Genomic DNA, 12,642 nt, shown 5'->3' on the forward strand with positions numbered 1-12,642 from the left:
TTTCTGATGCTCAGCAGGGCTTGGTTTATACTCAGCCCCAGCCCCCACCGCTGGTATCCATCACAGAGGTGGGCACAGGCAGTGGGAAGCAAGCTCAAGATCAACCTTTTGTGTTACAGTGAGCAGGCCTTGTGGTATCCTTACCTTCATAAAAACCAAGACTCAGTGGAGCAACATCAGTACAGAGCTAGTATAGAATAAGCTAGAATCAGCCCCCAAACCTGCAGAACTGGTAAAAAAAAACAAAACCATGCACACAAACACAGCCCCTCTCCAAGCCAACATGAACAACTAACCTCTTGCACTGCTTTTAAACTCTAACCTCCATGCGTCTCTGACCATAATTGGGCACAGCTGGGCTCCCTCGGCTTGCCTCCAGCCAGGAGGAAGTCTGAAGCACCAAACAGAAAACATATGTGAACTACAGACCTCGCTAGATGAGCTGTAAGCAGCATTTTTCATTCCTGATGTGGTGGCATTTTAGGCAGCGTTAGAGTGTTTGCAGGGGTGCAGTTTCTTGGGCAAACACTTGCTTTTTGGTCATCTGAATATAATTTATGCAGCCATAGCAGATGTCCTATAGCAACAGGCAGTACTGGTATACTAACAGTGTGAAGAGTGATAGGCACAGTACCTCAGTAGTCAGCAGATGCATGTATTGTCATCCTGCTTTTGACTATTAAGCCTAAAATGAGTTATTATTTGACCTCTGAGTTTGGGTTTCCCTGGCTACTCATGTTTTTATTTGCATTTACCAATTCATCAGGGATGCTTGCAAAAGCACGGTAGCACTTACAAGCCATTCTCAAGAGAAGAAGCATTTTACATTCTGAGTTTTACTAGAGCAATGGTACTAGAAGCAGAAATGAAGCATAAGTTAGTGTGACTTGTTGCAGGAACGCTGCTGCTTATTGCCTGCATAACTAACCTACAAGGGCAGTGGAATATTAAATACCACGTAGTCCACTGATTTGCTTACGCATGCAAAACCTCCACTGCAAATTTAAGCAATACCTATACCTATCATGCAACAGGGTAAGCTGTGATGCAGTTTGCTTTTTCTTCGTTACTGTAATTAGGTTCTATCTTTTTGTGTGTCGTCCCCCCCCCCTTTTTTTTTTGGTGTTAACTGTTCTGCAGAAAGCCAAACCACAGGCAGCTTTCTTCTACAAACCAATCCAATTAGTTAAGATTGTGGACAGATTACGATTTAAGACTCCACAAAGATGCCTGGACAGAAATCCTTTAGGTTAGTTCTTATTCAAAAACACACAAACAAGAATGGAGGATAGCAGCACATTTAACTTGGGGACTGGTGGGTGGAGACCACCAGATAATTAAAGGTCTCTCCTTTATTATCCCCCTTAGAAAAAGGAGGGCCAGATAAGCCAGGATATGACCCATTAATGACAAGGACAGGTATGTAGGTCACTGTCACATGGAAAGACGCAGAGCAGAACCTGAGCAGCAACCTACACACAGTGCCCCAGATCAAAGAAGAAACTGGGGACACCTTTAAAAAGAGCTCTGGCCACAGATCAGGGAACAGCAAGAGGCCTCTAGACCGAAGGAAAACACTGTGCCCAGCTTTCTTCTCTCTCTGGATGGACAGATGGCCATCTTGGCTACTGTCAGGAGATAGCTGATGAAAAAAATCTTTGATGAAGAATTCCTAGGGGTTTGTAGGGCCAAAAATAGGGAGGGCAAACAGGTGCAGGGGATATGCAGACAGCTGCATGTACAGTGTGAGTGATTTCTTCTGCTTGGTCCCGCTCTTCCTTGTGTTCTTTCATCCAGAAAAAGAGAGTCAAAGAAAGGAGAAGGGAACAAAGATTTCTCTCCTAAGGCATAAAACACAAATGAGGCAGACAGCAGGGTGGATGCAAAGGTTTCAGACATTCATTTCTGGGAACGGGTTAGGAGAGATCTGAATCCAGCTTCAGCAGGGTGAGTCATCAGCTAGTCTGCAGCTCCGGTTGAATAGCTTCTATAGCTCTTGGAAATAAAAGTTGCCAGCATATAAATGCCAATAAAGTGGGCATGGTAGGCTTAGAAATGATTGCATGAGATCATCCTGGAGGATCAGCTACCCGGCAGGAGTCAGGAAGGGTCAGAAATGCTGACAGTCACTTCTCCACTGCTTTCTAGTGATGACTATTTAGATCCATGTGACTCCAGAAGGCACCACAGTTGTCACCTGCCAGGCAGTTCCCCTGATTATATGGTGTCACAAAGCAATAATATATGACTATTTCCCTGGACCATGAGGTGGGTATTTCAGGACACAGTATTTTAAATAACTGTTTATACAGTAACAGCTCGCTGCCATGGAGTCATCAAGTGTTTCTGAGGTTACTTAGTACTGTAGAAAAACAGAACAAGAAACCACCTGAGCTCCCTAAACTATGGCCTGGGTACCACACGGTGCCACGAACTCCACGGAAGCGGCAAGGGCTCAGCGCAGCAGTAGGAGCTGCTTTGGGTGCTAGCAACCCACATTTTGGCAACCTTTGATCCAAACAGCTTGAATATTGGGGGAGAACCATAACACTGCAAACATCTCAATTGCATCAGGTCTTCTGGCATCATCAGAGCGGTATTATTGTACCCAGTACTTCTGCCGCTACCAGCTCTGAGCAAAATGGTACCAGTTTATCAGGACTACTTGCCACCAATAAGGCTAACTAGAGGATAAGACCTCTCTCGTGTGAATGGTGAGTTTGAAATGTGTTTTCTTGTGACACTGGAACAAAATCTGAATGTTGCAAAACCCTGAAAAATAATTGTTTAGGTTTGATCATAATGCAGAAGGAATTTTTTTTAATCTGCCTGTGGAATTTGTGTTGTTATGAGAACAAACATTTCGCATGGAAAAAGGAAATGTTTTATTCCAAAAAGTCCCCAAAAGTGAAAGCAGGACACTTCACCACCATCCAAAATTTGCAAAACATGAATTTCTGTGGAACTGTATTTTTTTACTGGCCTGCAGTGGCTGTAATTGGTTATTGTTTTTCTGTCCAATTCTAATCAGTATAGCAATATCCAACAAGGGTGTGCTGAAAAATTATATCACATTATAGCAGCAAAAATGTATTTATAATGTATTTGTAATCACAAAAGAATGAGGTCACTAAATGTAGTTTATTTCACCCCGAGGAGCTAATATGGGATAGTGGCAGAAGGCTGGTGGGCACCAGTTGAGCCTATGCTAGAACTACTACAGGAAGAGCTATACCATCACATCTCTTCTAGTGAGCAGTGGACGATATCAAAATATTAGATTAGGGGCAGAGTGGTCATTTGGAGCAACTTTGTATTTTAAACTGGCTGGGCAAGCAGCAGGTTGAGAGACACCAGGAAAACAAAACCAGGATTCCAGTATTAGCAAGTCAAATTGTGAGCTGACGTCAGGAACGCTGTGATGACTATAACATGAATTTCACAATATTTGGTGCTGTTTTCTACAGCCCTTGCTCCTGCGACTCTGCGATTGCATGAAAATTGCTATTCTCGTTTAAAAGTAAAAAATGTTTCCAAGCCTTGAAAGTTTAAAAAACATTAACCAAGCACTCCAAATGAAAAAAGTAAATGAAAAAGCACATCAAACTAATTATTAAAACCCCCAAAACTCTCAGGGTTTTCCAGCAGACAGCTCATGATGTGTGATGGTCTGAGTTGAGCTGATAGTTGCTGGCTGCTCAATTGGAAAAAATTTGGTTTTCTTGAGGGAGAGGTGACTAAGAGGGAGTATCTGTTTTTAAATGATAAGAGAGTAAAATATGGTGGCTGTGTGGTTGGTAGGAAGAAATAGTTCTAGGTTTCATGTGGTTTTTTGTGTGTGAGAGATGGAGCTAGGAGAAAGACTAAAAGTGGATCCTAGCTAAATCTTTAATGACAATCTTTGCACTTGCTCCCTATCTCTTTATCCGTGTTTCTTACATACCACTACAGAAGTTTTCAAATACCTGGGAAACGCGTCACTAACTGGGATATATATACACGTATACATAAGTGTATATATACGTGTGTGTGTGTGTGTATATTTATTTGTCTTTTAAATGCCCACAAGCCTTTAGCCACCTAAGGCCTTGCAGGAGGCAACAGCTACAACATGCAAGAGTTACGAAGTAAGAATGTAGCTGCCACAAATCCATCTCTAATCCTACTTTAATTACACGGGCGAGCGGGGCCTTAACGCTCAGACAGCTCCACGCTGCAGTGTGCTCCAGCAAGCATAAAGGAAGCAGCAGCACCTGATGACGCAGGACTGTACAGTACAGAGGGTGAAGTGAAAGCTATAATTAGGAAACCACTTTATTGTGAAGCAGGCAGTCTAATGAAAGCAGCTGATGGGACCAGCTGACTGCATCTATATTGACAATAGCCTGCTAGCATCATTAGTATCTGTCATCATTTTTTCCCCCCTCTCCAGCACATCTCTGAATGTATAGAGTGAGGTAATCTCCCCGCACCATGAAGACCGAAATCCTTAGTTAAATCACTCCACTGAGATCTGCCCAAACTCAGGCGTTATGATGACCACTATGCCAGGGCAGAGAATTTCACCTCTGGGCACACCTATGGCAAACAGCCAAGAAAGGATGGCTGCATCCTCCTCTTGCTTCATAAATGCTCCCTCATGCGTGAAAGACATAAAGGAAATAGAGAAAATACAACCAGGCAGTAGTAGATGCAGAGGAGTAGACTAGGCTAAATCCCAGCAGAAAGTTAGATAACAACAAATGCAAGGCACTTACAGAGAGCTCTTCTTCACAGAGCTCAAAATGCTCTTACACACTTCAGTGAATTCCATCACTCCTGGCTCTTGTGAGAAGGGGTCAAAATCCACCCAGGAAGACTTGGGTAGAGGAAGAGAGCAAGGTACTTGTTCAAGGCCTGACACATGAACAGAAAATGAGTCTGCTAATTTTCAGTGCTTAATTCTGAAAAATTTAGCTTACGTGCCTCAAAAAAGACCTTTGGAGGCCCCTAATCCATCTGTCCCTCATGTCTGGTACCCTATACTTCCTCCCCCCCGAGTATTTTGCACAGTTTGGCTTGGAGAAGCTAGTAACTTCTCTGCGTATGCTGACTAGACTAGCCCCTTGCTTTTCAGCTTAGCTGTCAATGCAAGTGGAAATACATAGAGGAAGAAGCTTGCCCTTTTGCTGCCCTTGACACACCTAGTCTGAGCCTACAGGATTTCGGATCTCCAGGGCTCTCCATCTAGCAGCTTGTAAAAGCATTCCGAATTTACTACTCTTTTAACCAGCAAAGAAAATAAATCTTCGTTGCCATAAATGCTAATGTTGGTGCACTGAGAAATTCAAAGGGAGGCTGCAGAGAGAGAGAGAGAAACATTCCCTCTGCGATGATTAAAGTGCCAGTTCATGAAAGCTGACGTCAGCGTGTGCTTTCAGGGTGGCAGAGCGCTTTGCATTTATCCTCTCCTTGTTTGTGCTCTATCTGGATGGGCTCCAGTGGAAAAAAAGAGAGAAAAGGAGAAGCTAATGCCTTTCTAATATGTTTCTGAATTCCTTCGGTTTCACACAGGGAGCAGATTCTGAAGCACCTAACTTTTGCTTGCCCAGTTCAACAAGATAAAAGAAACCGAAGGCAGCTGGTGCTCACTGCCAAACTAAGTTATAATTAGATTGTCATAGCAAACAGTCAGTTGGGGTAGCTCCAAGGAGGACCGAAGGAGAGCACACTGGTAAATAACATCATCTCAGGATTCGACAATTTGCAGAGGCAACCCTGTTTCCCATCAAGCAGGTTCATTCCAGCTCACAACTGCTTTCATATAAAGTCACGATGGTTCAAAAGCCCAAAAAGCTGCATGAGTGAGCTACAGGTTTCTGCTAAAAATGGTCTGACGGGAAGACACCCAAGAGCAGTTCCCCAACTCCATGGTATTGTTCGCAGGTTAGAGGATAAGCAGGGCCAGTACTAGGCTTTCTACTGAAGCAGATCTCTCTCCCCTGGGATGGCGCAGCACAGGGAGTGCCGCAGGCTCCCCCTTTCCATAACCCCTTGTCCCTTTCCAGCGGTTGCACCGCCAGTTAGGTCAAGCAGAGCAGTTTGTTGAAGGTGTGAGCTGTGAGCATCCTGGCAGAGATGCTGGCTGCTGGGAGGCAGCCTTATGTGGAAAAATACCTTCCCCCACCTTCTTTTTTTCTTTTTTCTTTTTTTTTTTTAATTCTGGGCTGCTGTTGGAGTCAGTGGGAAAGGCTTACCCAATCAATATGGTCACACACATGCTGCAACTGCTACAATAATTACATTGCAGGGTTTCTTACGGAAGATAGCTACTGATAATTTGGTTTTAGAGCTACACACTGGTACTATCAAGCAGCATGGATGACGACTCTGCACAACGGTGGTTTTGGTCTGTGGTCACTCTCATAGCTGACACGGTTACTTGGTACAAACAGCTCATGTTCATGAATACCCGAGTTAGTTCTGCAGTGAAGCTGCCTCTCAAGCACTGAAATAACAACTTTGAATTTACTGGATTTATTTAGAAGAAACAGCTTTTCTTTTTCCCTGGACACACTGATGGTTTAGTTAGTTCCCATTTCAAAATTCAGGATGGCAATATAAAAAAAATTAAAAGGTTCCGAATCAGTAATGTTTTTCAACTATATGCTTTCGGCTGGAAAATAAGTCAAGAGGCAGACATCCTGCACTTCTGAACATTCTGAAACTAAATAGTCTTTGAAATAGCTAAATAGTCTTTGAAATAACATTCTGAAATGAAAACTTTGACTGTAGGTCCACTTTTCCCCATCATTTCTCTTCCACCGAGTAAAAAATGAAAGACAAACAGACCAACGATGCAAGAAAAAATTTCTATTTCAGCAACTTAATTTCTCCTCAGTAGGGTTTTTTTTTTTTCTGTTCTAAAGGACATACCTTCACCATGTAAACAGATCTGAGATCAGATCCCCAAAAATCCTGACCTTTCCTGCTCCGAGCAATGCGCAAGAATCCCTTCAGAGCTAGGTGATGACAGGGCGCAACCTGCAGTCTTGCATCTCGCAGGCTGGAGGTAGAACCTGGTTAGCTAATTACTGGGTGTGGGTAATGCAAGTGGGAGCACGATGGGAGAGCAGTGAATTTCTCTCTCCTCTCTGTTCCCCACCCTGCCATAATCACAGCCTGGGCCCCTGCCAAAGCGCTGCCGAGTGCTGAGTGCCCCTGTATGGATACGGAGCATCAGGGCAGATCTCATCCTCAATGACCTGCGCACCGCAGAGCTTGCTGCTCCCCACCGCTCTCTCCCCGCTCGAACAGACTGCCAATGTTTTGCTGTATTTGCATTCAAGCTAAGGGGAAAAACAGGCGTAAAGGCACAGCTACCAGTCTAGCTACGTTAGCGATTGAGTGATAAGTTGTATAGTGGTTACACAACTGGGTTGTGTCTGTGGAGCCAGGACTTCTGGGTTTAATTTCCTGCTCAGTCACTGACTCATTGCATAGCCTGGGGCACATCACTTCACCTCTCTGCACATAAATTTCATCATCTTTGGTTGGGGGGTAATAAGACTATCTCACAGGAATGTTAGGACACACAAATTACCCTCATAAATATTTGTAAAATGCTTTAGACGATGCTTCAACAAAGGCATTGAGTATTTCGTTGTTGAATAAGTAACAGCCAGGGGAATGTCCTAATTGCCAGGCTGGCTTATTTACTTACCTTGCACCAGAGATTTCTGGCAGCTGTACCAAAAGGATGTCTCAGGTAGGGGAAAGGGTGAAGAGGTTGTTCGACTAGTGCAGCAGGAGCAGCAGCAGGAAAAGGTCAGCTCATGCCACAAAACAAGTACGTGATAGATAAATGTTATGCCAAAGGCTGAGAGGCGTTTGTGTCATTTTCAGCCCAGATGCACAAAAAGCTTATGTAGATGACACTTACAGTGATGGAATACGGATGTCTAATCCTGTTAAGTATGGTCCACAAAGTCCCATGTAATTTCTTCAGAATACACGGTCAAGTCTGTTTTAGGACTTAAAAAGCATTTAGATACCTGAAGTTCTGCTTTTGCACCTTCCCAGAGGTGTTATCTTTTTGCCTATGGTGAGCATCTCACTGTCTGTTCTCCACCTGAGGCTGTCTGGGATTCACAGCCTAGGTGTGTCAGCGCCTCAGATCCCCAGAGGGTCTGGGAGGAATACTCAGGGGAATTACATGATTCATATAATCACTCAGTTTTGCTGTGGGATGTTAAGGAGCTGCTGCACTCCAGGCCCTAGAGGCTGTATTTGCAGACAGGTGAGCTTTCTGAGGGTCCCAACATCTGCGCTGAAGTAATACAAGATTGTTGCTGAGAGAGCTAAGCAGAGAGCAAGTCTTAGAAACTTTCAGAAGATGCACCCTTGATTTCTGTTGTCTAATCTATCCCAGCTGTGTCCTCCCCACTTATTCCTAAATCCTGTGTTTTACTTTGATCTGAAAGCTGATTCAGAGAATACCTGTAGGCAACCTGGCAAGTGCAGGTAAATCCCTGGTGGGTGGAGAGCTGCTGAACTGGCCAATTCCTGTGACTTTAACAGGAGGTACTGACTGCAAAACTGAGTTGGTGCAAGAGAACGGAAAGTACTTTCTGCCTCATCCACCCACTGTGAAGCAGTTACACATATTTTTCTGAAATGCCCAAGGCCCAGCTCCCCTGCTGTTGTTAAAATGAACCACTGCTGAGCAGCCCTGGCCGCTGTTTTACTTTGGGGATTATCTCCTATCAGAACCTAAGCCCATTAGGGCCCTCAGGTGGTGCTTCCAGTCACCTAAGCAACACAGATGGTAGCTAGAAGATTTTCCTTCATGGCTAGTTTTTAACACTAAAAGGAATTTTAAAAAATCCTTAATGGTTATGATACAGACACTTTAAAGGTATCAGGTCACTTTCCTTCTTCACAGCCATAATCATTTTACGCCGATGAGAAAGCACTCTTAGATGCTTGGAAGCAGCTGGTTTCTCCAGCTGAAATAACTCACTCCAGGGTCAGCGCATGGATCAATGGCAAAAATTCCCGACTGCCTTTCACTGAACCATGTCCCTGCAGCACCACTAGTCTAAAGGGACTATTAAATCCTTCTTGTAAGGAAGCAGAAGGCCTGGAAATTACAAGCACGCTACCACTGAAACACATTCATGAATCCCATACTCCATCCAACAGAGGACATGAGCACATATCCATACCTGACTTCTACAAATCCTGCTGAAGGCCTTCAATTAGGGAAAACCTATACAGCTCAGTGAATGAAGTTTTCTCAGTAAAATCCACATAACTTAATCTAGTTATGACTGCATTATGAGCAGCAGTTACATAGGTCACAGAAAAGGAAAGACATAAGGGAACTTCTTCCAGCCTCTAGCCAGTGAGTAGTTCCAACCACCCCTTAAATAAGCTCTCCTGCGTTTCGTTGGATTTGTTTTCTGAAATTGCTCAAGCCTTGGGCTTTCTGTCTTTTCCCTTGGGTGACTGTTCTCTCCAATGGTCAAAAACAGAACAATTTTTGCTTTGCGCTAGGACATTCATCAGGAGCAGTTAAGTTAATAATCTTCCCCCGTCAGGTGTGTGTTGATAGTGTTGGGTTTCAAAATGCATAAGAGCGCGCTACTGAACTCAGAAAGGAATTAAATAGGTGAAAAATGGTGTAACATCTGGTGTCCACAAAAGCTAAGTGGTGGCAAGGACAGTTACCGACAGTTAAATGGAAGATACTCAGCATGTGCTAAGTTAAAATGTGCCAGCCTCTTTCCCTTCTTCCACCACTCCCTTTTTTGGATACAGACTCCTGGTGCTAGAAACGCTTCTCAGGTCCCTGGATGAGCAAACTGTGTACTCGGGACAGAAATAGTTTTAACACAATAGTTCTCAGGAGCATCCCTCCCTGTCATGCTCAGAGATCTATGATACCCAGAAAACTTGTTTCATTTAATTAATTTGTGAACTACTTTATGGGTAGACTTTTGTCTTGCTTTTCCCCAAATCCCAGATACTTTCCTTCTAAAAAAAGGGTAAAAAAGAGCAAGCATTGCTAACCTGTGGTCCTCCAATAGCAAATTCTTTAAGTACCTCAGGGAACATGAACCACACAAATGCAAGTTGCAAAAATCTAGGGCTTTTCCATACCACTCTCTTTGGGATGGGGTTGTTTCACCTCAACATTTTAGCTAAATATCCCTCAAAGTAACAAAATTCTTGCCCAGATGTCCCAATCTATAACATACTGACCAGCTGTTAAAATGACATAATTTGTCATCGGTACATCTGTATCTCACCATCTAGAAGCTGGTGGGAGGAAACATTTAGCAATCTCCAAAGCCACACAAAATTCTTCTGCGCAGATTTTTTTCTGAATTTTCCCTCTCTTCCCTAAGTTCACTGAGCACCTAAGCCAGACTTTGGTGCAAACTGACCCTAGATGAAACTCTTTTGTGCCATTTGACCTTACAAAGCAAAACGCAGACAGTGTACCACGACGAGAGGGAGGTCCATCAGCAGTGACAGAGGAGGCCAGAACTTGAACTCGACTGCTGCCGAAGCTGTAGACCAACGATTAGCCAACACTTGTCAGGCTCCATCACTGCTCTGTTTGAAGAACATATTACTTCTCAAGACCAGGCAACAGCATAACACTTACTCCCAACACCCTTCACAACAACCTGAGCTGGGCAGCAAGGCCAGTACCCACTGTCCTTTGGACAGTGACTGCTCACACGGGCTGAGCTGTAAGAAGAATTCATAAAGCCTGTTTTCTCAGGATGTTAGGAAATCACTTTACACAGAAGAGGTGCTTTTCAGCGGTGGGTGAGACCACCATTGGCCAAAGCAAAATCCTAGGCTAGGATGGCATCCATTCCATTCATTTTTCCATACAGACTTGAAGCTCCTCCTAAGCCTCTCTTCTCTTGTGCATCAGTAGGCAATCTGGCCTACTCAGCAGTCCACTGAGGGAAAATGCCACAAGGGCATTTGAAACCAAGGGTGTGTTATTACAGAAAAAAGGGGAATGGACAACTGACAGACAGGATGCACAGATTACTTTCTGGTTTAATTGTGACACTAAATGCAGACAGACTAAGATCCAGACCTAATCATTTGTCATTCACTCCAGCTTAATGTTACCTCTGCTTAATGAGCACAGAGGGAATGCTCAGCAGTAATATCTTCAAGGAAATAATTTTGCTTGTGGAGCAGCTGCAAACTGCATGATTCTTGTTTGTTTTTTTTTTAAATGGCAGTGCAGTTCATCACATACTTCAGTCTACACAAGAAAGATGCCAGAAGATACTTCCATAGACTAAATAAGAAGCCCACCAGTTCCTGCTCCAGCTCCTATGTGCTCCTGCTGTGATAGTGCATTCGAGCTACACCAGCTACAGAAACTAGGGGAAAAGTCTCCTGTTGCAGAAGCAGCACAGAGCCAATACAATTTAAGCTCAATGGTTTCTCAGTTCCCAAAAGTATCAGTAAAGGCAGCACTCCTTACAGAGCTGAATGACACAGGGAACTGAGGATCTGCAGTTCAAAGCAGAGTCACCCGGGCTCCTGCACAAGAATTATTTCCACTCTAGAATCCTTCAGGATGGTGGAAGAGCTAAGAGCCATCTTTCCCCTCACTTCCCAACTGGCTGCACCTGTTATGTTTTGGCTTTCAGAAGCTCAGAACAAAATTTAGCTTTCTAAGTGAGGAAAGGGGATGTCTAGTTATGCTAGCAGAGGGCACCAGCATGAAACCCAAGATGCACTTGTACCTATCTCTAGGCAGGACAAACCTAATGTGAGAAACTGCAGTATTTTGTAGCTCTAACTCATGCTCTAGGACCCCTACCCCCTTCCTGCATGCACACATGATTTAGAAAGGTAAATCAGCACTAAACTGCTGTTTTGAGTTTCCTTTGAAATACCTAGTACTAGAAAGGTTATGCAGAGAACTGTATCTTTTTACTCCTTCCCAAACCAAGAACTGTATGAGCAGTGCCTATCCAAGCTCCCAGGAGGGAAGAGGACTCACAAGAACAACATTTAGGGATGAGAGGAGATTGTAGCCTTCATGATTCACTGGAATATTTGCTCAGGTTCCTCACTTGTGAGGCTTATATTTTACAATGTGTCTGAGGTGAAGATGCTGTGGAACGGACTGGAATACAGTAAAACTTGTCTCCTGCATTGCAGGTTTGAGGCTGTGTTTGCTTCCATTTCAAGCTAAATAAATACCAGCAGTTGGGATATCAGGTTGATAGTTATCGACCCACAGTGAAGACAGGGACAGGAAGAGCAGCAGAGATGCCTGTGCTGCACTGAAACAAGATGCAGGTGCTTCTGTTTTGCATTCCAAATACATCCCCACTTGGGGCTGCATGTAGAGCTCCCAGACACACATCTGTGCATAAGATTTAGGCAAATAAAAGTCCTACTAGTAATAGCCCAACCTTTGAGTGCAGATCAAAGGAGAGGTGAGTGGAGCTACAGCCCCTGAAACCTGACTATACAACTTGTATTTTACCCACCTCTTTTTATCTTAGCAAGGACAATGACAGGAGTGAAATGGAAAAAGGAGGAGTCTGAATACCTTCTGTGTGCATAATGAGTAGATTTTGGAACCCCAGAACACTTTCTTCCCCAAAA

General features: G+C 43.8%; 1 long non-coding RNA gene across 1 annotated transcript in view; it reads right to left on the minus strand.

Annotated features, from left to right (window-relative positions):
- Window positions 1–206, minus strand: part of LOC127015096 (uncharacterized) — a 28,754-nt gene extending 28,548 nt beyond the window's left edge. Inside the window, exon 1 of the long non-coding RNA XR_007766270.1 lies at window positions 145–206. This is a non-coding gene — a long non-coding RNA (uncharacterized LOC127015096). The remainder of the gene's footprint in view (window positions 1–144) is intronic.
- Window positions 207–12,642: the final 12,436 nt, after the last annotated feature.

Source organism: Gymnogyps californianus, chromosome 3, assembly GCF_018139145.2.
Source record: "Gymnogyps californianus isolate 813 chromosome 3, ASM1813914v2, whole genome shotgun sequence".
Classification (NCBI taxonomy): Eukaryota; Metazoa; Chordata; class Aves; order Accipitriformes; family Cathartidae; genus Gymnogyps; species Gymnogyps californianus.